General features: G+C 39.6%; 1 protein-coding gene across 2 annotated transcripts in view; it reads right to left on the minus strand.

Moving 5' to 3' along the window:
• The window catches only part of NEDD4L (NEDD4 like E3 ubiquitin protein ligase), a 3,335,946-nt gene that overhangs the window by 2,146,827 nt on the left and 1,161,954 nt on the right, over window positions 1-27,165 (minus strand). The gene's annotated exons all lie outside the window — the stretch shown is intronic.

The raw sequence follows: 27,165 nt of genomic DNA on the forward strand, positions 1-27,165 counted from the left end.
TTCTAATCTTCTGTACAACAGACTTTGCATTGTGTATCTTGTATCAAGCAGCATGCCTACGGAGAGCTTGAGATCCTATCTTTAATAAATGCATTTTTTATTTGCATTTAACAGATTCAATCAATCATTTACAGATACACGTTTAATTCACAAAGAAATATGTTAAATGCAAAGTAACAAACTTCTGATGGTGTTAAAATAAATCTGCTTACACAGAGTATCTATACATATACAATTTTTAGAGAATGGTCAAGGCACAAATGTTTGGGAAAACTTATGCTGCTACTGCATTAAAAACACCACAGTTAAAGGATCTGCCAGCAGATATTACTTGAAATTATTTTGTAAAAAACAGTAAAAAGTACTAGCCAAACGTTATCATCTCCTGCTCCTTATTTGTCCACATGTATTAGAATACCATCACCCTTTTATTCTTGTTTCTCTTTCAATTTCCTTTAGTTTTGATGTAAATACTCCACTTTCTATTCCCAATAACCAGGAAGTTTTAACTATCTGAAATATCTTACCATTTCATGTGCATTACTTTCAACCTCTAGTTCTTGACTATATAGTGTACTTTAATAATTCACCATCATATTCATATTTTCCTGGGTCAACTTATACCCAACCATTCTCATAATTATAGGTTCATAGGTGTGTACTAAGCTAATGGTCCTTGAGCCTTTACAAGCCTAGCCCATAGAAGTGCCCTGGCATTTTGCCGCCTGACATTAGTTCCCAGTGCCTCTATCAAGTAGAGCCACTGGAGTGATCACCGGGTGAACTTTCTATTTCCCATCCACTCATCAAGATTTCTCTTGAAGAGGGCCAGTGAGGTGCTCTGCTTGACATGTATGGGAAGTCTATTCCAGAGCATGGGCAGTCTCTGGGTTATGAGCCTGTCCCTCCATCATGTTCTGTTGATTGTGGTAATGAGGTTGAGGTCTCTGGAGCGTGTGGTGCGGAGGGATTGGGATGTCATTAGATATAGCATTTCTAACAGAGCTGGGTCAGACATGGGTTTATAAGTCAAGGAGAGATTGCCTCTTAGTAGACGATACGAGACAGAGAATAGCTGGAGTTTTTTTGAGACCGTCTGTGTAGGACATGTGTTTCAGGCCTAGGATCCTCTTCGTGAGATACCTTTGTAGCCTCTCCAGCTGTTGCAGGTGTCTAGTGAGGTACATACCACATGGGGCATTATACTCTTTGATTGGTCTAATGAGGGAAGAGTAGAGAGAAATGATGATCTCTTTCTTCCTGGATGCAAAACCCTTGGTAATGAGATGTGCCACACAGAAGGACTTTCTAACCACAGGGGCAATGTGGTGGTCGAAGGAGAAGTTGCTGTCAACCTATGTCCCCAGATCTCTTATAGCACCTTCAGTGTTCAGTGGCCTCCCATTGATGTGGTAATTAGTGGGAACTGAGTTTTTACCAAAGGGGATGATGACACATGTTTTGGCATTAAGCTTAAGGCCATGGTTTCAACACCACTCATTGGTCTCAGTGAGGCCTTTCTGTAGGATGTCTGCATCACTTGGGGAGTTAATAATGGCTCCCAGCTTGCAGTCATCTGCAAACTTGGTCAGCCAGAGTCCCTCCATGTTGGCCTGGACTTTTGAGAAATAGATGCCAAACTTGAGAGAACCCAGGACCAATCCCTGTGGGACTCCACTCGTGACTGGTCGGCAGTCTGACTTGGAGACCACTACTTTCACACTGTGGGGTTCCATCTGTGAGCCAATTTGCAACCCACCTAACAATACAGTGGTTGATGCCTAGTTTGGTGAGTTTAGTAATAATTCCTGAGTGAGGAATGGTATATCAAAGGCCTTGGCTAGATCGAGGCAGACTGTATGAAGAACTGCCTTACCTTCATCCATAGCTCTGGTGACAGACTCAAAGAAGTCAACCAGGTTGAGCAGGCATGATCTACCTTTAACAAAACTAAATTGTGTGGGATCTCCAGTTTGGGGATTCTCTATATCCTAGTTAATTAGGGCCATGATGATACACTCCATAGCCTTACATATCAGACTCGTCAGGCTAATGGGGTGATAATTTCCAGGGTCTGTAGTCACTCCTTCTTTATGGAGAGGGATGACTGTAGCAGTGCATTATTCGGTAGAGATAAAGCCTGAGGTGAGGCTGTGGGCGAACAGGGCACACAGATGTGGTGACAGTTCACTTTGTAATTCATGCAGAACATAGCCAGGGATACTGTCAGGTCCCATGGAAGCTGTATTCTTTGCCTTGGACAATGCAGCTTTAACCTGTGCTGCAGTAATGCTGGGTGTCTGGCATTCTTCCAGTATTGAGATTGGTCCTTGGGGGGGGGGGGGTAAAGCTGGCACTGAATCTGTCGGCTAGTATGTTGGCAATATCTGTTGGCTCAGTATAGGAGGTACCATTGTGCAGTAACTCAGGTAAAATCTGGGTATTGCCATGGAGATTCTTGATATAACTATAGAAGGCTTTGTGGTTGTTTTTAGTGTCTGCCACAAGTCTGCTTTCATAGCTGGCTTGGAGGTTTTGATGAAAGATCTCAACTTTTTGTTGAGGCTAATAAGGGAATTTTTCCAGTCTTGGGGACTTCACCTTTTTCTGCAACAGTTTCTTCCTTCTGTTATAGAGTTTATTAATGGCAGGAGACCACCAGATTGACTTCCTTTTTTTGGAGGAGAGTGTCTTGGTTCTGTTGGGTATGGCTGTTTGTACAGTGCATTAGTGTAAGATTTGGCAGTCATGCATCTATTTTCCATTGGCATGGGTGTCGTGAAGTTGGCCACCTCTCTTTTTAGGACTCCAAAGTCAGCGTTGAAGAAGATTTTCATGGTGGATACCTTTGCGGGGGTTGTGGGTGAAATGCGGATTTCCATGGTGATTAGTTTGTGGTTGGATCTAACCAGAGAGGAAATGAGTATTGGTGTAGAGCAATGGTTTCACATGTTAATAATAACCAGGTCAAGGATGTTGCTTCCTCTAGTAGGATTAAGAATAAGCTGGTCTAGGGCATTGGAACTGATGAATTTCAGGAAGCGTTGGGCCAGTGCATTGGTGCATGAGTAGTTTTTCCAGTTGATGGAGGGGTAGTTGTCACCTAGTAAATTCACGGTTTTAGTTACTAGTCTTGCAACCTTTTACTGCCTCAGACTTTTGAGTCAATATGATTATTGCTCTAGGGTTACTTAAATAAAATAGCTGCTTCAAAACCATTGCTCTACGTTCTTTCATGATTTCTACGTACTCTTGCACAGATAATCTTAGCTTCTTTCAAATGCTCTTCAACCTGTTGTACTCAACTTATTTAAATTTATTTTGTTTCTGTAAATCATTTATTATATTTAAGCTCTCTAGATTCTTACTTTTTTTAATTATCATGTTTTATGAAATATTTAACTTAAAAGTACACAGTAAATCCTTGAAAAAGAAAGTATGCTGTGCAAACATATATTTCCCTGATACCCCACTCCCCAGACCTCCAAGAAGAAAGGGAAATAGATCCACAAACACACACACACACATATAAAGACACAAGCACACACACATCTTTAATTATAAAGAACTTTTTTTTAAAGATACATGTATAAATAATGCCCAGCATCTAAAGGAAAATAACTTCTGGATTAGTAAACTGATTCCACTGACATCTTTTGGTGACCATGTTAGCTGCGCCTATAGTCTTAGAAATTTGTAAAGACAAGTCAGAAAACATGCACAACACATATTATAGGTTTGTTGCACAACATTTGTGTATTTTAAAATTACACTACCTAAATTCAATTTTGCCCACCATATTTTTATCCTAGGCAAGACCACTATGTAATACCAGTCTTCTATGTCTCCACAAACATGACAACATAATTTACATAAATTATATTTAATGTTGTAAGGAGTCCAGTACACCCTGTAGTATATTTTAACCCTACATCTAAATGACTGAAAAAGATTTACATTTGCCCCATAAAAGACATCATCTTAGGGGTCGCCACAGCGGAACTCTGGTCTGCTCATGACTGGCAGTGGATTTTTACAGTGCCGAGTTGCCAGCTCGATGCTCAACCTTCAACGAAGGCATGCCCATTCACACTCGCACCTACCTGCATGTCTTTAATGTCACTCGACTGCAGGGAGGACATGCAGACTCCACACAGAAGGCGCTCCAGCCAAGAATCGAACAGGAGGACCTCTTGCTGTGAGGCGACAACACTAACTGCTGCACCACAGTGGCTTCCACTTGCCCCATAAAGTTTGGCTTACATTTGCCCCATAAAGTTTGGAATTCTGTAAAAGTACTTCCTGATTCTAGTTCTTAATTCCATTTATTACAAGTTCTTCTGCTTTTATGGTTCTAGTGAACCCAAGAAATTCTTTTACCTGATTGGTAAATAAAAAATAGAATTAGCCTTGCTTTTCAGAGGAATTTAAGTATCAGTTTCTTTAGCTGTTGAAAGTTTATTATTTTGTTTTGTTGGTTAATTATATAGCTATACGAGAGTCTTTCTGCCAGGACAAGTTAGTAAACTGTGTTGGTAACCACACCAGTACTGATACATCTTACCATGTAAAATACACAACAAGGAATAGATGGTTTCTCTTATTTTTAATGCAAAATGGATACTGTTGTAATATGCCAATCAATGGCGCACTATTATCATGTTAAAACTTTTTGCCTCCAACCTTTTCCTCATGTAGCTGTTATGTCTGCAGTTTAATCAGTGTACAGTCCTTGACTAATCCAGTCCATGTGCTGAGGCATTTTCTCCAAGTCTTTGTAATCCTTCCCTTCATTTTCAGCTGGTACTGCTGTAAATCTCAAGTTGTCCCTGTGTGGCCTAAAGTATAAGCAGATTCTGTACCCTTTGCTCATATTTTAATTTCAGTTCCACCATTTTTTCTTTCATCTTATTTTCAGCAGTTTGCATATCAACTATTTTTTTTCTGAATGCCTGGTTAAAACATCAACTTCTTACAACCTTCTGTTGTTGCCTCTATACAGTCTAAAAGGGACCAACTTATCTCGAAAATCTCACAGTCTATTTGGTTAGTCTTTCTATCTAGTATGACTAACAAGTTTTCTCCTCCAGCTGCCATTACCATCTGCATTCCCCAGCTCTGCTCAACCACATTGCTTTCAGTCTCCTGAGTTTTTAATGTTGCTCTCCCTTGTACTTCAATTTTTTTCCTTGGTGACCATCTGGATGTCAAAGACCCTTCAGCTAAAGGTTTCTGTAAAAAATTTGCAGTAGTTGGTTAGGTCGATAAGGCTCAATAAACTAACAGTTAAGATAGGAGAAAATGAGATAAAAATGGTGACATATAATCAATATTCAGGAAAGTCTCTAGGAACAGACAGTACCCCTGTGGAAGTATGGACGTCAGGAGTATAGAAAGTGATAAAGATCTGGAAGATTTTTTAAATAGTATTTTAAAAGGAGAGAGGACCAACATCTTGAAAGAAAGTTGTGGTGCCTGTATTACCTAAGGAAGGCAAAGACCCATCAGACTCAGCTTCATATAGAAGCATTTCAGTTTTAAACCAAGATTATAAAGTGTTTATGTCTATACTAGCAAAAAGAATGGCAGAGAAGTTACCTAAATTGATATATATATATATATATATATATATATATATATGGATCAGTGTGGTTTTGTGGAGGTGAAGCAAACATTTGACAACATTAATAAAACAATAATGATCCAGAGGGAAGCAGAATATAAGAAGATAATTCCAGTGGCTCTACTTTACAGAGGCACTGGGAACTAAGGTCAGGTGGCACGATGCCAGGGTAATCCTATGGGCTAGGCTTGTAAAGGCCCCAGGGCCATTAGCGTAGTACACACCTATGAAAATACTGCTTCTGCTGGTGGGTCTTGATGCAGATAATGGATTCCGCAGAGTACGCTGGGATTTTATGAGTAGGGCAATGGAAGCACTTGCATCCCCTGATACAAAAACAAGGCTAATTAGAAGGCTATATAAAGGAATGAAGGCAAGAATTAAAGTGAAAGGGTTTCTCTCTGATAAGTTGTGTTTCTCAGAGGAACCAGGCAGAGGTGTCTTCTTTCCCCTTTATTTGCTTTATATTTAGAGCCACTGGCAAAGAAGACAAGGAACTCAGAAATGCAAGGATATATTTGGCATGGCAACCAAGAAAAGATGTCTATATTTGTACGTGACATTATTTTGTACCTCATAATCCCCAAAAAGTTTCTCTCGGTGTTGTGGAACATTTTGAGACAGTTTTGAGTCTTTCACTGACTTAAAATTAATGAAGATAAAACAAAAGCTATAGACAAAATTATAGCCCACACACAAATTGGTTCAGTAATACCCACATTTGCAGGGACACAATAATATGAAGTATTTAGTAGGAGTACGGATTAAAAAAGACTTGTGTGAGGGCACTTAAGGATATGTGGAAAGACTAAAGAAAAGATAATACAGAAATTGAGAAAATAGAAGCTCTTGTTTACGAATATGGATAGTAAGATACAAGCCTTGAAAGTGTTTCAGTCCCTTTAGTTTTCTATATGGATCAAGCATATTTTATCAATCAGAGGCGAAGTTGTGGACGATAAAAAAGAACTGAAGGAGTTTATCTGGGAGGGGAAGAGGGCAAGGATTGTGATAAGCTGACCCTTACACAAGAACAAAATGGTTTAGAATTACCTGATAGTGATATTCACGAGTATGTCATGAGACGGATTAGTAATTGGTTAATGGGAAGGAGATGAAGGTAAAGATAGGTCAACCGTTTTCAGATGTGAGGGCTATAACAGCTGGTATTCCTCAGGGCTCTGTTTTGTGCCCCATATTGTTCTGGATTTTTATGGCTAGTTTTGCAGATATTACTAATGGTTTGTCCCTCTTTTCATTTCTCCAAGACATTTGGATTTCTAATACTATGACAACAATGGATCCCATTCCTAAGTCAAAGTATGATTAAATTTCATGAAATTAGTATTGTTTCAATCTTTGATGTCATCCAAAAGTGCTCTTTGCAGCACCTGCAATGTGCCCATAATGACTCCTCCTGCAATTCGTATGGACTTACATGTACTGGTAACATATCTAAATACGATTGTAGATTCTTTTTTTTTTTTTTTATAAGACCCACTGCTCCTACTACTACTACTGGAACAGTCTGGCTATCTTTCTATCACATTGCTTTACTTTCTGCCTGCAAATCTTGATATTTTATGACTTTGTGTCGCTCTGTACGCAAGACACTATAGTCACTGGGTGTTGTGATTTAAATGATCAATGCTACTTTTGTCTTCTTTTCATTGACCACTATATCTGATTTTCTCACATCTACCTTTTGAACTGTTGGTAATGGGTAATCCCATGTGATGTAGACCTCTTCATTTTCTGTGATGCTTTGTGGCTCATGTTTCCAGTGTTTTTCAGCTACTTCAATATTATAATGCACAATCCACAATGCAACAGTCTTGCCACATTATTATGCCTTTCAGCACACAATCCTTTTGCCATTAGTATGTCACAACCAGAAACAAGGTGTGCGACTCTTTCCAATTCTGTTTTACAAAACCTACACTGGTCTGCTTTTCCCACATGTTCAATGGACTTTGTAAACCAACGTGTATGTAGCCCACTATCTTGGGCTGCCAATATTAACCTTCCACATTTTGGTTTAAATTCACCTCTCCTTAACCATTCCTGCATTTGATCCTGATCAACATAAGGTTCTTCCAGAAGTTATCTATACTTGCAATTATATTTATTCATTTTCCACATTTCTTGCCTTCTCATCTGATCCTTCAACTATATTTTCTTTTCTTTTTTTTTTTTTGACACATTCAGTTGCTGCCTGATTTTTATCTACTTCTGGTTTGATTTCCATTCCTGCCTGATGCCGATATGCTTACTCTAGACTAAGCAGGGAAGTCATCTTAGATTTATTCTCCTCATGTGTCAAAACCTTCACTACGTTTGGATCTTGTGAGGTTAGTAGATATGTGTGCAGCCCCACGATTGCAGAACTATACATGTAATCAATTTCACGGAGGCCTACACCTCCTTTGGAACGGGGAATATATAATCTTGGTAAGCACTGATTTTTATAAATCATTTGGAGAGCATGAAGCATCCTTCTTGTTTTCCTGTCTAATCTAACATGTTTTGGGGCCAGTCAATCACTCCAAAACTGTAAGCTAGGACAGGAACAGCAAATTGGTTTATAGCTTGGATTTTGTTCCTAGATGTCAATGCTGTTTTCAGAATTAATTTAAGTCTTCTAAAATATTCCTTATTACTAAGTTTAATTTGCATTTATTCGTGTTTTATTGTTGATCCTTCATAATATTTATACACTGCCTCTTGCTCAAGTTCTTTTCTATCATATTATTGTCCCAAACTGATTTTTTCCTGGTGTTGCAGTTTTCCTTCTTTAAAGGTTGCTTTTGTACATTTATCAAGACCAAATGACATTCTTATGTCATCTGAAAAGGTTTTGACTACTTGCAGTTGTGCTTTCAGATCTCCATCGGATGAGCTACACAGTTTTAAATCATTAACAAATTGAAGATGAGAGGAGCCAAATTATGGCCATTGCCTAATCTGTTAAGTAGATAGCTTAATGGGTTAGGGGCAAGAAAGAATAACAGCGGTGACAGGGAGCGAGTCACCCTGAAATATCCCCCTTTGAATTTTTATCCCTGGAATAATTATTGGTCCTTTATCGTGTCTTAATTGCAAAGTGGTCTGCCACTGTTTCATGGTCACTGTAATGTAGTCAAATCAGTGTAGGGTGTATCTTATACATTTTTAAGCACTCTTTTATCCATGAATGTAGGATACCATCAAATGCTTTTCTGTAGTCAATCCATGCTGTGTAAATATGTGGACGATGCAAAAGTTAGACATGTTATCTCAGGAATAATGGGTCAGCATTTTTTCAGACACATTTGGATAATTTAGTTGAGTGGGTTACATACAATGTCATGACATTTTAAGTTAAAAAGACATGCATTATGCAGTTTGGGGAGATGAACACTAAGTATCCACATGCATTGGATGATGGTAGTATTCAGAAGGTTATTGTCGTAAGGGATCTAGATCTTAAAACTGACAGCAACTTAAATTTTTGCCCTCATGTGTCTGATATTGTTAGATGTTATTGTGAAATAATAGAATTTTTTTAGAAGTTTGAAAAGTAGACAAGTTGGTCTTAATTCAAATTTATAAATCTGCAATTATTGAATACAGAGGGATTGTATATATGTATGTACAACAGATTACAGAGGGACAGACCGAAAAGAATACAAAGACATTTTACAAGAAGGATTCAATGTATAATGGAAAAAGGTTATCACTATTATTTTAAGCTGCTGTCTTACAATTCAAAATAGGTTATACAGATGTGATCTAATTATAGCTTATAAATGTGCTCAGGAATTTTGGAAATATTGTTCATATTAAAAGAACACCACATTTACTGAATACTAGGAATAATTATTTTGTTGATTTTTTTAGTGCTTCTCCTATGAGGAGTGATATCTTTCAATGGATGGTTAGACAGCAGTGGGATAATATTCCTTTGTCAGCTAGAAAATCAAAACTAATTCATTTGAGGTCTGGATAAATGGATTAGCATGAGAGATTTTAATCCTGGTTTGTATGACAGCTTTTTTTAGGGACTGAGCTTGATTTCTAACACAGAACATTAATTTGAAGAGATAGTTTAGAGCTACACAGTTAAGGCTCATATGCATAAGACAAGCTGAAGATTATAATTTAAAATGAAAACGGATGATGAATATGATGATGATGATGATGAAGCGGGGAGGTAAGAAATAGAGTTGGGTTTTGGATGTAGATCCTTAAGGAAAATAACAACTGTACAGAATATTGTATTCATAAAGTGGCAGAAAGTATTCCAAGAACTAAGCCAATGAGAGGATGGAAAAATGAGATTTGGCCAATATAGACGACTGCAAGCAGACGTACAAAAAAATTGGCAAGAGGAGGCTAACATTTACCAGAGGAAAATGGCAAAGGAATCAAGGTGTTGGGAGCAAGTAACTAGAGAGGGAAAGGTAACAGAGTGGGTGGGATAAGGCCAGGAGGACATCTGGCCTGCAGACTACAGACTGCCTTCCCTACCAGGGATTGATATCACAGTATATGCAAAAAGAAAGGGAAAGGGGAATCTTAAGTGAAAGACCTACTCTGGTTGAGTTTTTAGCTGAATCTAGAAACCGATGTTGCCATTAAAAAAGGGATAATTAGTAGTGCATATAAAATAATGCATAGTAACTGTAAGAATTAATCAGATGAGGTTAGAAAAGATTGGGAAGAGAGACTGGAAAAGCAATTTACAAGGGAATAATGGGAGGGACATATGTATGGCTCCCAAGTATGCAACAAAGTCCAAAGGTTTAGAAGCTTTGCTTGGAAGTGTTTGCATACATATTTTAATACGCCAAGCAGACAAAATAACTTTTCATTGGGTAGATAGCAAAGGGTGAAGGTATGATGAAGAAGAAAGAGGTAACAGGGAACATATAGTTAGGGAGTGTAATTAGTTGGCAGATTTTAAAACTTCCCTACAGAGTATGCTGTCAAAAATACTTGGTGAGCAAATGGCTGTAACTAAGGAATTTTTTTATTTTTTTTTTTTAGTTGGGACACAAGATCTGAATTGCCTAAACTTGGTAAGGCCTTACTAAGTATAATTCTATTGTCTGCCGAAAAGCAATTACAAAAGAATGGAAATCAACGTCTAAACCAACTGTATTTGAAGTACTGATTATTGTAAGAGTGATAAAAGAACTGAAATAGGGATCTTTAGAAAAGGGAAGGAGGAAAATGCACAGAAATAAATGGAAATTTTGGAACAAAACATGCAGAATGACGTTCAAGAGGAGTCAGGTTTAAGGGAAGACAGGAAGTCAGCAATTTATGTACTGTTGGCCTGATGAGTTATAAAGAAAGAAATGATATGGGATGTATAATCTTAGTAAATGGAAAATGTGTTAATATGGTTTGTTTTCTTTTCTGTTAATGTATGCTTGCCTATGTCTTAAGTGGTAATTTAATTAAGCTGTTAAAGAATTTACAGTAGTTTGAGGGATTTTGTGAATTTAAACTGTTCACAGCGCAAAGCTCTATTTCAGTTGCTTACACTCCTGCCACCATCTTGAAACTCTCCCCCCATATTATGTTTTAATTGCCTGCTGCAAATCTAATGGAGTCACCTTTTAATGAAACTACAAAACTTGAGACTCTAACAATGAGATGAAAGTAACACCATTTTCTTTTGTTTGTTTGTGGCAGGGGTGCATGATTATGTCACGCAGAGGGACGGGGCTCTGACTGTGACCCAGGTAACCAGGGTTCAATCAATGACTCTGGCACTTGAAGAGACAGGCAGGAAGGGACAGGAGTGAAAGGTGTGACATGCTTGTCTCCCTCTCTCACTCTCTCCCTCGGGAAGAGGAGTTTTTATGTGCTCGCCACTCACAGAGGCTTGTGTGACTTCTTTCATGGAGACCGAGAAAACTACCATCTGTACTTCAGGATGGGTCAGCAGAGCTACTTGCTGGCAGTGTCCCTTTCAGGAGTGATGGACAACCAGCATGGATGGCACACTGCATGCCCCCCTTCACTAGTGATGTAGAATGCGCACAGATCTTTAGGACTACAACTGACAGTATGGATTTCACCCTCACAATTAGAAGTGCTGCGATTATGACCGATGCCAGGCAAATAATATGCCTTTGGATGGCCTAATGGCTTGATTCAGATCTTTCCCTTCATATCAAACACAGGAGAATCATCCCCTTGCATCTAAAAAGTATTAGTTGTATATCCTAAGCCACTGAAAGTAAAATAAAGATGCAACAACCACACATCCAAGTAAACACGAACATGTTTTACAGTGTAAAATCCAGTCATAAATATAAACAAATTGTTTTTCAGAAAGCATATCAATTTAAATGTTCAAGAAAATGTTTTAAAAACAAATTTTTATACGATATTAAAATCAATTACTCTGAATCTGAAATTTTACAGTATCTTAAACTGCACATTATACATTTTCACCATAATGCATCACATTACAGGATGTCATGCAATTTTTTTATTTTTTTTTGCTAAATCACTTTTACCCCACTCAACCCCCACCTCCGCAGGATCTCACCCAACTGAGCTACTACCAGGACTCAACTGGTCCATTTGTTCAATAACATCAAGCATTCCTGAGTTATGAGACAACCCTACTGGTCCGTCCATATCTAGACAGTGAGTGGTAGGGGGTGGGATAACTTGCCGGCGTTGCAGGGCGACCTTCCCTCTTTTTTTTCCCAGGTGGAGCACCATCCTCCTCATGGTGGCTCACTGAGTTCCAAAGCCTCGGCCCCTCGAGAAGAGCATGGTTCACAGGTGTGAGGGATGCAGGTTCCCTAGGCCTACACTCTGTAGGTAAAACACCTACATGCTCTCACTAGATGTCACCCAAGTAACGGGCCTGAACCGTCTCCCTCACCCCAAAATGAGCAAGCTGTCAGCAGCCACTAATTTCCTTCCCTGCCAACTCTTACAGGCATCCAAGTTGCTAATCATACTGAAGTTCCCTGCGGCATACTCAGGGCTTTACTCCTCTATACCATAGAGCTGGCTTTAAATCACTTCACTTTTAAGAAGCTTAAAAATTTGGAATTTAGTATGTACACTTTTTGGTAAGTTACTGACTCAACATACAGATGAAGGTTAAACATGTATGGTCACTTAAGTACTTAGATTCTGAGATGCTAACAAAGCTTGAAAGTTCTGAATTTTTTCAGTAGACAGTTTATAAACAGACTACATACAAAACAGCAAAAGATATATGTATATATATGTATACAATGTAGCAATTTTAATAAGTTTTGATGTGTTCTCAGTTTTAAGCACTCTGACATACAATACCTACACAACTGGAAGATGGGCTACACAGAACTGCCAGGGATCTGTCCTGATAAAGGACACTGTGTCAGTCATGACATAAATAACCTGTGACGCTCAAAAGCAGCCTATATATCTGAATTCTTGATGCATGCTAATAAGGAAAAATGCAGTATGGTTCTTAGACAGTGAATGCTGTTTAAACATTGCTCTGTTCCAGAAAAATTCAAACACTAAAGGAGAAATGCCCAAGTAATGTATGGGCAATAAAAAAATGGGTTTACTCCATTCACTTATTTATTTATTTAATGTACTCACTATAAACAAAGGCAGCCAAATGCAATGATGGAAGTAGACACTTAGAGACAAGAGATGGTACAAAGAAGCAGACACCCATCTATTTATTTGTTTCTATGAAAATGTACATGTTTTCCTACCTAAAGGATCTCCACTGCAGTTCTTTAATTCAGAATCACCCATCCTGATTTGCATAAGTTGGAGTTCTGTCTATGGCTATTGAAATCTTGCTGACCTACATTAACATAGTGCGAGAAACCCTCGGTGTACACCTACCCCCTAGAAGTGTGTATGCACACTTCTTTCTCTGTTCATAGGCTCCTTTGCAGCTGTTTACTGTCCTGACCTGAACATTTTTGCAATTTTTAGGCAGAGGAATTTCAATGGTCTTCACAGTCAGATTACATATCAGTGTCTCTGAGTCACATGCTGGTACACAGCCAAAGCTGGATCTCAACCTATCCTCACATAAATGGTGTAAATCTATAATACAAGTGTTCAGGCATTCTTCCAAGGCCGCCCATGTCTGCTCATAACGCAACATACTACAATGGAACACCAGCATGATGGTAGCAGTGGTGCTACAAACTACATGCTGCAGGTGGGAAGTTAACAGAAAAAGGACTCCCTGGTGGTATACAAAGTACAAGAGCAACATGCAGGAAAAGAATCCCCAATTATCGCATCTAGAATACCAAGCTACAAAGTTCCAAAAATGTCAAACAAAATATAACTAATGTCTGATAACACTTAACTGACCAGCATACTCCTTAACTAGACCCTTTTAATATCTACATTACGTAATTTAATTTCAGTATCAAAAAAGCAAATCCATTATGAGCCACTTGAGTAAAATACTCCATATTCATTATATGAGGTGATAAATATACAGACATATACTGACATGGATTGTTTTAAGTGAAAGAATCTTCTTCTTCTTTCGGCTTTTCCCGGTTAGGGGTCGCCACAGCGGATCAACGTCCGCTCATGACTGGCAGTGGAGTTTTATGGTGTCGAGTTGCCAGCCTGGCGCCCAACCTTCCACAGAAGGCACGCACATGCATGCACTCACGCCTAGGGCCAATTTGGTGCATCCAATCCACCTACAGCATGTCTTTAGGATGTGGGAGGAAACCGGAGCACCCGGAGGAAACCCACGTGTCCACAGGGAGTACATGTAGACTCCGCACAGAAGGCACCCCAGCCGAGAATCGAACCGGAGAACCTCTTGCTGTGAGGTGGCAATGCTAACCGCTCCACCACCGTGGCCACCCCTTTAAGTGAAAGAATACATTCTCTTAATGGAAAATATCTACTGAAGAAATTGTGTTGCCACCACACCTCTCAGCCTCTTAGAGCATAAAATTTGGACAAAGCCATAAATAATGGGGGGACAAAGTCCCAAACCTAGGGAGAATTTTTAAATACTGTTCTTACAAACTTGGAAAGTTGATAGCAGGTTTTGCATTAACATGAGTTTTCTGAAGGGTAAGAAGTCTGAAACTCAAATGCCTGTCATTATTTTATGACTTCAGTCTTCAATGATTTTCCAATGATTTGCTAGAAAACTGCAATTTTATGAAAAATGGACCAAAAATATTATGCAAAAATCTGCACATTCTGCAAAAATCTGTACAGTTGAGAGGTATGCAAGTTGCCACATCTATGATCTATTTATAGCACAGTAAAAAAAACTAAACTGTATAAAACTTGGAAGCATTTTAAACATGTTCAGAATGCCACTGGATTTAACCTAATTTCACAGAAATGGGGGAACGTAGCTACCCCTTGTGACAGAAGTAAACAGAATCAGTGACAAATTTCAGCACTGAAGAAATGTGACAGGGGCAACTACAAACAGTTCATGTCCTGCATCTATTTACATTTATTTAAAATGACTGCCACTCCAGCTTATTGTCACTCTTCAGTGATAAATAATGAACCAGCATATACATACTCACTATTTTCAGTGTATACCACACTTCTTAACTGTTTTGAAGTTCAATGAATGTTCAGACGTTTGCCTCAAATGTTTGTTCTGTTACTTACAAAATTTGCTGTTTTCTGACAAATGATTTTTGAAGACTGAACTCACTAAATGACAGACATTTGAGTTTCGCTCTTCACATCCTTCAGAAAAATGCAGGCTAATTCAAAACCATTCTATCAATTAAGTTTACAAGAACAATATTTTAATTATGTCTCTTAACCTGAGCCTTTGTCTGCCCATTATTTGTGGCTATGCCTTGCTTTCTTGCATCAACAGGCTGACAGGTGTGGTGTACACGCTAAACAATTACAGTAAGGAACAGAAGCTAGGATTTTGTGAAGATGATGCAACTCTTCACTGAAGACAAATGAGGAATACATGAAATAAGTAAAATGACTTTTTTCAATGAATTCAGGTTAAGCTCGGAGTGTTACATAGACAGAAAAAGCCTGGAAACAGAGAACGACCTCTTCTATGAGATCAGGTCTGCAAGTGGGAATACCCAATGTGGAACAAACAGGACAGGTTTCAAATATAATTCAAGACTATAAATATAACTGATCACATTAGCAATTATCAAAGAATCACCATTCACTCCCAATATAATCGCATGATGCAGACATTAACATAAAGACTTTAGCAAAGCAATTATACTTTTCCAGACTGTACCAACTTGCTCTAAAAAGCATACCTTTTAGAGACGAAAAAAATAAGGATCTTTAACTCAGATTGAGCCCCGAGTAAAGAAAGCTACTGTCAGTAATATGTGTGTGTGTGTGTGTGTGTGTGTGTGTGTATAAACAAAAAACATGGAGCTTATTAGTTATCCATCTGGTTAATGACATGGTTACAAATGAAAGTGCTGTAATTTCATGTTACATTTTTACTTTCTTTTTTTAACAAATCACACTGGAAAGGTGCATAGCACAGATGAACAGGAGATATCCCTTTGAAAAGACTAACAAAAAGACCAATACTACGGTTCCAATACTATTTAGAGGCCTAGAGGCAGGGAATTAAGAAAGCACACAATAAAAACAGGTATTCAACAAGGAAATAGGTCTTATTACTCAGTGTATATAAACCCAGCCTGACATAGGTTACTTTATATATATATATATATATATATATATATATATATATATATAAACACCTTTACTGAATTATCACTTGATTTACATTTATATAAACGTAATCAAACTGTATTAACCAGTTAAAATTAACAAACATTATGCTTCAAATATACTGATATATATATATCATATAACCTAAGCAACGTTACATAAATTATTAAATTTCTGCCTTTTTTTAAACAAGAAACATCTTTATTAAACCACTTACGACATAAGCAATTGTACATTTATATAAATGAAAACAAACCAGACACACTCCTAGTTGCAAGCATTTTACATCACAATCCAAACTGACATACTCCCAGTTGCAAACATTATAAATCACTTAAAATATACCCAGTCTTTTTCAGTCAAAATTACATAGCACATTTAAGTCCTGCCTTCTTGTAAACCTCATTCCTCTCCTGTATGTATTGTTCCCACAACTCCCTTTTATTCCTGTGTAGTTTACTCCTACCTTTTTCTAAAGATCTCAGTTCCCATTATTTTATCTCTGTTACTATATTCACTACTTGTAATATAGTTAGTTTAGATTTTGATTTCCATTTTTTTAGCAATTGCTTCTTGGCAGCCACCATAATTAGCCTTTCATAGGTTAAGTAAAAACCTGCTCATAAGGTACAGAAAGCAGACAGCACTCCCACAACAGCAGGTTTCAGCACTTCACCAAATGGTAAAGGTCCGAGATGAGAAAGGGGTAATTACTAAACTAAATCAGAGATCCCACAAAGATCAGCAGCAAGGTGCAGTGATGCATAAAAGAACAAAAGTAAGGTAATTCCTGATAACCTGAGCAAGTAGGAAGACGCCTAGCAGTTTATCAGATATATTCATCACATTAGAAAACTGCATGTGGAAAATCAGAATGAGATACGTTATGCACCAGACTGACAACTGTAAGGAGAGCACAGACTGTAGGACTGAATATAAAGAAAATGACCTTAAATAAGACCTGTTCTGTTGACCTGTCCTCAATGTTGCTATACAGAGCACAAACTGTAAGTTGGGTGAGCTGCTCCAAAACATGCACACCTCACTTAGAAAAAATATTCTTACGAGCATATAGCACATAAAACAGTGGTTGAAAAAAACTGAGAACTAGAACAGGTCTGAAGTCAATTGGGTTTTTCGGTACCAAAATGCACTTTAGTGTCTAGACCTTCTCTCATCTGGTGAGGCCTCTTGGACTGCCTTTTTTTGCCAGAAAGTTAAGGACATCTTTTCTAGCCACTGCCTTCTGGCAAGGTAGAACACCTGTGAAGGGAGGTCAGTCAAAGATATGGAGTAAATACTGGATACAATTTCCTTTACCACTTTTTCCTGCATGATGGCCTGCCACATCATGAAGTGAATGGTGGTAGCACAGAATTATTTCAAAAAACAAGCCACCCTGGTGGAATTGCAAACTCAATAAGCTGTATAACAGAGGGAAGAAAATCATGGCAAAAATTAGGAGGTGCAGCACCCAGCAGGATAAAATCACTTTCAAACTAAACAAACAACTCAGAGGACAAATAAAGTCTATCAAAACCAAATTTAAGGTAACTTTTGCCTCCCAGGCCAAGGACAACCAAAAGGCGTTCTTCAGCAATGTCCGCAACCTCAAATGCAATACACAACTGTGTGCAGAGCTCACTGTAAATGAAGCTACCTTTACTGAGCTAGAAGATATAGCAAACCTACTGGCTGACAAATTCAGCTCCAACTTTACCCTGTTCTCCCCTTCAACCTTCCCTGATGAAATACCATCAAATATAACTAACCCTGCTATCACTAGGCGACAGGTCCTTAATGTTCTCTTTAAGGCCAAGAGCACTGCATCAATGGGCTCAGACAATATCCCAGTATGTCTTCTAAATAGCATGAAACATGACCTATCAGGTCCTCTGGAATTGCTATTTAAACTGTAGCCTTCAAACAGGCTTTGTGCCTCATGAATAGATAACAGCAACAATCCAATCATCTCTTTGCACAAAGGTGGGCCATCTACAGGCCCTGGAAACTACAGATCCATAAGTCTCGCTAGTCTTATATGTAAACCCATGGAAAGAATTATCATGGAATTTATCAATAATGATATAGTAAACCTCCACACACTGGGCACAACCCAGTTTGGTTTCATCAAGGGCAGGCCACGCCTACTTAACCCGGTGAACCTCTTTGAAAAGGGCATCAAAGCAATGGACGAGCTCAAAATGGTTCACACTGCCTACCTTGACCTGACCCAAGGCATTTGACACAATACCCACTCAGCCATTGTTGGCAAACTCAAGAGGCTGGGTTCAAACATGCATGTCACCTGGTGAATAGCCAACTGGCTCACAGAAAGGACCCAGGAAATTAAAACTGGGGATTCTACCTCAACAAAGAGGCCAGTCACAAGTGGAGTCCCTCAGGTATCAGTCCTTAGACCACTCCTTTTTGGAATTTACTTCTCTGAAGTCAAGACCAATGTCAGTGGTCTCTGGCTGACTAAATCTGCAGATGATTGCAGTCACTGAATCCCACACCAATACAAATGTTCTCTAGTAAGGGTTGGCACAGACAAACAGCTGGTATCAGAGTCATGAACTAAAACTAAATGCCAAGAAATGCATAATAGCATCCTTCAGGAAGTCATCCACCCCTGGTAATTATTATATTGACAATACACCCCTTACAGCTGACCCAGTACCAGGGACTTGGGGACAGACATAGAGTGTAATCAACACAATGAAACGTACTGAACATCAAAAAAGTATATCTATAACTGTGTGGTGATTCCACAAATACCTCAATATTCAGTGTAAAATAAACATCCTTAGGCTTACAAATAGATCTATAAAGACTGTGGTCACCATCAGATTCAATAAGTGCAGTGGGAAGAAAGTATGTACCTTCTACTATATTCTCATCCATGAAGCTAAGGTCAAGATCTTCTGAGCTCTCGCCTTCTGCAGATAGGAAAGTCAAACAGTGAAGAGTGTTTAGCTCTGCCCAATAAAGGTAAACCACTGTACTAGACTTGGGTATAATCAGAGTTTATGGAGACCCACTGGGCCTGCAACCAAAGTAGTACCCAAGACAAGGAAGAAGCCAGGGAGTCCTACCATGCACCTACCAGAAGCCAGTTTTTCAGCTAACAAACCATAAGAAGTTCCCTCTGCAGCACCATTGCAACAATAGATAAGACAGGTGAAACCAAAGAATGTCAGTTTAAAATGAAAGTGGTTCAAACACACACTGAATAAATGAAACCTCCTGAGCAACTTCCAAAGCATAGATGTGCCAAAAGGCATCCATCATGTGTAGTGATTCCCCTTCCAGACACTGCAGCAGCATGGGTATCACTTCTGGAAAAGTCATTATTTATTTTACTTTTTTTTTTTAACCAGGAAAGTCCGACTGGGATAAGACCCATTTTCAGCAGACTCCCGGGGAGAAAAGCTCTACACACAGGGAATATACAAAACTTATACAAGAAATTATACAAAAAATATACAAGACTTACAGTACACCAGAAATTATATTCTATGCTATTATAGCTGACATTTGTATTATACAGTCATCTGATATAATTCCTTATTGTAGTGTAGACGTAGTTTCTCAAAGTAAGCTGAGGAAGGGTTTGTAGGGGGAAACTGGATAGAAAAAGATGAGGTTAGAGATTATCTAGACATGAGAGACAGCATAGATTATGAGGTGATCAGTAAAGAAGAAAAATTATGACCAGAAACTATTAGTAATACAGGAGCAAAGCCAGGTGTCATTAAGATCATTTTTAAGAATCTTTTTGAATTGGTTGGTTGGTATTTGTGTTGGTTCTGATCTGTGAGGTAGTAAATTCCAACTTGTTACATGATGAGAAAATAGGGAGTCCCCTGCCATATTAGTGGATTTGGACACTTGTAGGAGAGATTTATTTGTTGACCAAAGACTTCAATTTGTGGTATGGGGCTTGAAAATATTTAGAAAGGCAGTTCTTTTTTTCAGGTTGATATACCAGTTTGTGTGTTAAGGTTTATTGGTTATAAGATAGACGTTGTGGTAGTTCTAACCAGGAGAGTTTTTTTAAGGAGTGACAGTGGTGGGTATGATGTGGGCAGTCAGTTGAAAATTTAGCTCTTATAGCATGTTTCAAGTTTAAGTAAATCTGTATTTTTAAGGTTAGTGAGAACTGGGGAAGCATATAGAAGTGTTGATAGAAGATGGGTTCTAGCAATGGCAACCCTAGAGATGAAAGTTAGATACTTTTTATTTCTGTAAAGAATACCCATTATTTGTGAACTTTCTTAATTGTTTGTGCTATATGTAGGTCAAATCTTAGGTTATCTATTATTACTCCAAGTAGTTTTGTTTGTGAATCGGCATTAATTTTAGTATTATTCCTAGCTGTGATGTAGAAGGTGCTGGGGGGGATCCTGTGGGTTGGAAGATCATGAGTTTTGTTTTAGTGGGGCTGAGTATGAGATGATGGTTAGAGCCATAACTCGGTATCAGAGAATGATTTTTGGGTTACATCATGGAGGTGTTGCAGGTTATTAGTGGCGCATGTAAGTGTTGTGTCATCTGCATATTTTATAACTGAAGCCAGTGGAGAAGCACTATGGAGGTTGTTTGTAAAAATAGTGAACAGCAGCAGCCCAAGAATTGTGCCTTGAGGTACCCCTAGTGTGACGGGAAGAGGGGGGGAATTGGACATTAAGCCATTTTACAGATTGTTGGCGGTCCTGTAGATAGCTTCAGAACTACTGAAGTGCAGAGGGGGCTGAGGTTAAGTTTGGAGAGAGTATTTAATAATTTGGGGTGGGAGACCATATCAAAGGCCTTGAACATGTCTAGAAAGACTGCAGAAACTATTTTACTATTGCTTCTGAGTTGGTTGAAGGTATTGGTGAAAGTGAGGAGTGCAGTTGTGGACTATGATAGGGCCTAAAACCATGTTGACATGTTGCTAACATGTTGTTGAAGGTAAGATAATGAATCAGTTGGGAGTGGATACATCTTTCAAGGAGTTTAGATAGTGGAGAGAGAATGGTGATCGGTCTGTAGTTGGTCAGCTCTGTGGAATTTCCCCCTTTGTGTACAGGAATAATGTGTGTAATTTTCCATACTGCTGGGACATCATGTTCTGCTATGGACCTGTTAATAAGGATCAACACTGGGTAAGACATGGCTTCAGCTGCTAGTTTTCAATATTTGGCTTGTAACTTGTCAGTTGCTATTGAAGAGGGTTTGAGTTTCTTGAGTAGCTTCTTAATGGTAGCTGCTGGAACAGGCTGAAGGGAGAAGGAGTTGTAGCTAATATACAGAGGTTTGGAGGCTAGTGATGGTTCTGTGGAATTACTTTTAATTAGAGATAGTACACTATCAGTGAATTATTTATTGAATTCTTCTGCAACGGTGGTAGGTGTGTGTGGAAATTTGGGAGAAGGGTAGTGGAATGTCCTGGGTGGAGAATGGCATTTACGGTATTCCAAAATTTTGGGGGGGTTATGCTGGTGTTTATGTTGCAGGCTATAGTAGAAGTTTTTTTATCTAGGTTAATTTGGTGTTTAGCCTTGTTTTTAATTTGCTAGAATGTGATGCGGTTGATTTGGGTTTTACAGGTTGCCAAGCTTTGTCTCTTTTCCCAAGGATCACTCTGGTCTCATTAGTTAGCCATGGTGTTTATGTGGCTTTAATACAAATTGACCTGGGGGGCAATTTGTTTAGAATTTCAAGGAAGATACTGTTGAAATAATCTACTGCAGCATAAAGGGCCAGTTTTTTTTAGTAGACACCAGTTACATTTTTTAGGGTATTGATTAGGTCTTGGGGGTTAAAGATTTTTTACTGTGGTTTTGGTAAAAGGTGGTGAGCTTGACAGTACTGATGTTTTTTCTCAGTAGACAGACTGGCATATGATCACTTAGGCTGTCAGGTAAGCAACCACGAATCTGATAATTTTGAGGTTTGTTGGTTAGTGTCCAATCCAGTATAGATTGATGGTTGGAGTTTTTATCTATCCATGTAGGACCTTGAATGAGTTGTGTGAAGCCATAGAGGTTGATGTGATTGCTAGGGTTATGTGAATTACAAGTTGTCCAGTCTACATTAAAGTCACCCATAATGATAGTTTCTTGGGCTATGGAATTTGATATAGACTGGATGAAGTGCTCTATAGTGGAGATGCTATTTCTGGGTGGGACATAGGTAGCTATAATGGATATGAATTTGTTTTGTTTAAGTTGAAGTTTAGTAGGTAGGAGTTCTACGTTTTCAAGGTTATCTAAGATTAGGCTTTGTGGTAAAAGTGTGAGACTGCTCTAAAATAAGATGGCTACCCCTCCACCTCTTTCTACCTTCCTGTCTGCTCTAATGTTGTAACCTGGTAGTGTAATTTTGTCAGTAATGTGTGCTCTTAATCAGGTTTCCATTAAAACAGCAATATTGGGGTTATAAAGGGATAAGGTGGCACATAATTCTTGAACTTTGTTGACTGTGCTTCGCAGATTTAGATTTAGGATTAGTATTTCAGAGTCTTTTCATGATAGATTGGTTATATCTTGTATTTGTGGGGGTAGTGAGGAGGTATTCCAGGGGCCTGGGTTTGGGTGAATGTCTCTACTTATAATAAGTTTGGTAGCTATGGTTACTAGTGTTTGGAAGAATTTTGATAAACGCTTATGAAACTTAAAAGGGGTATTTTTTGGGTTTGGTTTAATATGGTGTAGTCTGTATGAGGTGTGATGGAGTTCTGTTATATTTCGTAGGTTCATAGGTGTGTGAATGGCCCTGAAGCCTTTACAAGCCTAGCCTATAGAAGTGCCCTAGCATCATGCTGCCCGACTTTAGTTCCTAGTGCCTCTATCAAGTAGAGCAAACGGAGTGATCCCCGGGGTGAACTTTCTATTTCCCATCCACTCATCAAGATTTCTCTTGAAGAGGGCCAGTGAGGTGCTCTACTTGACAAGTATGGGAAGCCTATTCCAGAGCATGGCCAGTCTCTGGGTTATGAACCTGTCCCTCCAGCATGTTCTGTTGATTGTGGTAATGAGATTGAGGTCTCTGGAGCGTGTGGGTGTGGAGGGATTTGGATTTCTTTAGATGTAGCATTTCTAACAGAGCTGGGTCAGACATGGCTTTGTAAGTCAAGCAGAGATCACCTCTTAGTAGACGATATGAGACAGAGAATAGCTGGAGTTTTTTTGAGTCTGTCCATGTAGGACATGTGTTTAAGGCCTAGGATCCTCTTTGTGAGGTACTTTTGTGGCCTTTCCAGCTGTTGCACGTGTCTAATAAGGTACATGCCAAATGGGGCATTATACTCGATGATTAGCCTAAAGAGGGAAGAGGAGGAAGAGATGATGACCTCTTTCTTCTTGGATGCAAAACCCCTGGTAATGAGATGTGCCACATAGAAGGACTTTCTGACCACAGTGGCAATGTGGCGGTCAAAGGAGAGTTTGCTGTCAACCTGTGTCCCCAGATCTCTTATAACACCTTCAGTGTTCAGTGGGCACCCATCGATGTGGTAATTATTGGGAACTGAGTTTTTCCCAAAGGGGATGACGACACATTTTTTTGGCAGTAAGCTTAAAGCCATGGTTTCAACCACAGTCACTGGTCTCAATGAGGCTTTTCTATAGGATGTCTACATCACTTGGGGAGTTAACAATGACTTCCAGCTTGCAGATGTCTGCGAACTTTGTCAGCCAGAGTCCCTCCGTGTTGGCCTGGACTTCTGAGAAGTAGATGCCAAACATGAGAGGACCCAGGACCAATCCCTGTGGGACTCCACTCATGACTGGTCAGCAGTCTGACTTGGAGTCTGCTACTTTCACACCGTGGGTTCTATCTGTGAACCAATTTTCAACCCACCTAATGATATAGGGGTTGAAGCCTAGTTTGGTGAGTTTATCAATAATTCTTAAGTGTGGAATTGTATCAAAGGCCTTGGCCAGATCGAGGTAGGCTGTATGAACTGCCTTACCTTCATCCACAGCTCTGGTGACTGACTCAAATAAGTCAACCAAGTTGAGCAGGCATGATCTACCTTTCACAAAAACAAATTGCATGGGATCTAGAGTTTGGAGATTCCTTATATCCTTGTTAATTAGGTACATAATGATGCGCTCCATAGCCTTACAAATCAGACTTGTCAGGCTAATGGGGCAATAATTCCCAAGGTCTGTAGTCGCACCCCTTTACGGAGAGGGATGACTGTAGCAATGCGCTATTCGGTAGGGACAAAGCCTGAGGTGAGGCTATGATTGAACAGGGGACACAGATGTGGTGACAGTTCACTTTGTAGTTCATGTAGAACACATACAGGGATACTGTCGAATCCCATGGAAGCTGTACTCTTGGCCTTGGACAATGTAACTTTAACCTGCGCTGCACTAATGCTGGGTGCCTGGCATTCCTCTGGTACTCTGATTGGTCCTTTGGGGGAGGGGTAAAGTAGCACTGAATCTGTCGGCCAGTATGTTGGCAATATCTATTGACTCAGTACAGGAGATACCATTGTGCAGTAACTCAGAGCAAACCTGGGTATTGCCGTGGAGATTTTTGATACAACTATAGAAGGCCTTGTGGTTGTTTTTAGTGTCTGCCGCAATTCTGCCTTCATAGCTGGCTTTAGTTTTGATGAGGGATCTCAATTTTTTGTTGAGGCTAATAAGGGAGTTTTTCCAGTCTTGAGATTTCACCTTTTTCTGCAACAGTTTCCTCCTTCTGTTGTAGAGTTTATTAATGGCAGGGGACCACCAGATTGGCTTCCTTTTTTTGGAAGAGAGTGTCTTGGTTCTGTTGGGTATGGCTAGTTCCACACATTTCTGTCTGTGTTCATACAGTTCATTGGTGTATGATTCAGCAGTCATCCATTTATCTTCCATTGACATGGGTGCCATGAAGTTAGTTATCTCTGTTTCTAGAAGCCCAAAGTCAACTTTGAAGAAGTTTTTCATGGTGGTTACATTTGTGAAGGGTGTAGGTGAGATGTGGATTTCATGGTAATTAGTTTGTGGTCAGATCTAACCAAGGAGGAATATACTATTGGTGTACAACAATAGTTGCCCATGTTAGTAATAACCAGGTCAAGGATGCTGCTTCCTCTAGTGGGGGGTAAGAATGAGCTGGTCCACGGCATTGAAATTGATAAATTCCAAGAAGCATTGGGTCAGTGTAATGGTGCATGAGTAGTTTTCCCAGTTGACAGAGGGGTAATTGAAGTCACCTAGTATAAGAGTGTTGGGTTGGACCCTAATAGTTTCCAGGGTGCTTAGGAACATGGAGTGAGAGTCTTGGGACATGGCTGGGGATCTATAGCAGGCTACAACCTGAATCGCCGTCTTACCCAATGTTAGTTGCACCTGAAGTATCTCAGATGCGTTATGTTGGGCTACTCATCTGGAGGTGTGCATATCCTTTATGAATGTGGAGACACCACCGCCTTTGGAGCCTCGGTCCATGTTCTGGGGCCGAAAGCTGTAGAATGAGTTATAGCCAGGTAGCGCAGCGGTGCTTTCTGCTGCTTTAAACCAGGTCTCCATTACAGCACAAATGTCGATGTTCTCCATTTTGAGTGCTTGGAGCAAGTGCATCTTGAGATTTAGACTTCTAGCGTTGAGCAGAATGACCCTCAGCTTGCATTTATTTATAGCTGTTACGGTTGTAATTTAATCTTTGGAACATCGCCCAAAAAAGGCACTACAGGGGTGGCAAGAGCCTTAGCTAGTATCCGGAAACCCAGAGGTGACAGATGCAGGCCATCTCTGGCAAAGCATCCAGGTCCATCAATCATGTCATCCCAAGCAGACAGATACTAGATCCCCTTAGAATGACACCAGAAACTTAGCCAATTCTTGAAGTCAATCATTTTCTCCTTGTACTGCGGTATCTGTACTGCGGTATCATTCTGGGCGACGGTAGGATGCTGCTCATGGCTGGGGTCAAACCTGCCTGGGCCACATAATCCAAGAGCTCCTCCATGTCTCTTTTCATGTAGTCCAGGGAAGTGTGTCTCAGTTCATTCACACCCACATGGACAGTGACACAGCCATACTTGTACTTGTTGTGGAGTGACTGACCCGAGTGCGTACGTTATGTGTCAATTCTGGCACCTGAGAGACAGCTGTTACCTTCTCATTATTCAACCTATCGAGCGGGACATTAGTGTGCCTCACTATCGAGTCACCTATGATTAGTGTATTGGGCAAGCTGTTTTGCCTTAGGGGCTTAGGTTGAGGGGCACACAGTGTAGGTGAGCTATGCGTCTTGTGATTTGTGCTGTGTTGTGGTGGTCAAGTGCATTTCTGCCTTAGAGGTCTCTGCTGTTTGGGTAGATTTCTATTGAGAGCCTCCACGAAGGTGGGTGGGTGGCTTGTGTTTTTATGTGACAGCTGTGATGCTCAGTGTTCTGGAAAGCTATGTGTTGCATGTGGTGTGGTGCAGGTGTTGACCTTCTCTTGACCAGCTATTCTGGTCTTGACTTGAGAGTGCATGGCTTCCAATTTGGATATACAAGTACATCGCTCGCAAGTCTGAGTGTTGGAGGTAAAAGGAGAGGGTTGTCTGTGTACATGAGGCAGTTGCTACACTGCCTCAGAATGCCCAAGTTCACCAGGATAATAGGAGAAAACACATGGAGCTGACTTTTAACATGCCAGGTGGGATGGTAATTTTTAATAAGTACTGGAGCTGTTTCCTTATATATTCCTTTTACAGGAAAAATATCACACAGGGTGTCTGTGTCTGTACATAGCACTGCCAAACACTTTAGGGGAAACTAATATGCAGACCCTGAAAATTTAAGGATGAAATATTTAGGTAGATATTCTGAAGTTAGAAAAAAAATCAGCCTTAAAAAC

The sequence above is a fragment of the Protopterus annectens genome, chromosome 1.part0 (assembly GCF_019279795.1).
Source record: "Protopterus annectens isolate FY-2018-M chromosome 1.part0, PAN1.0, whole genome shotgun sequence".
In the NCBI taxonomy this organism is placed as follows: Eukaryota; Metazoa; Chordata; order Ceratodontiformes; family Protopteridae; genus Protopterus; species Protopterus annectens.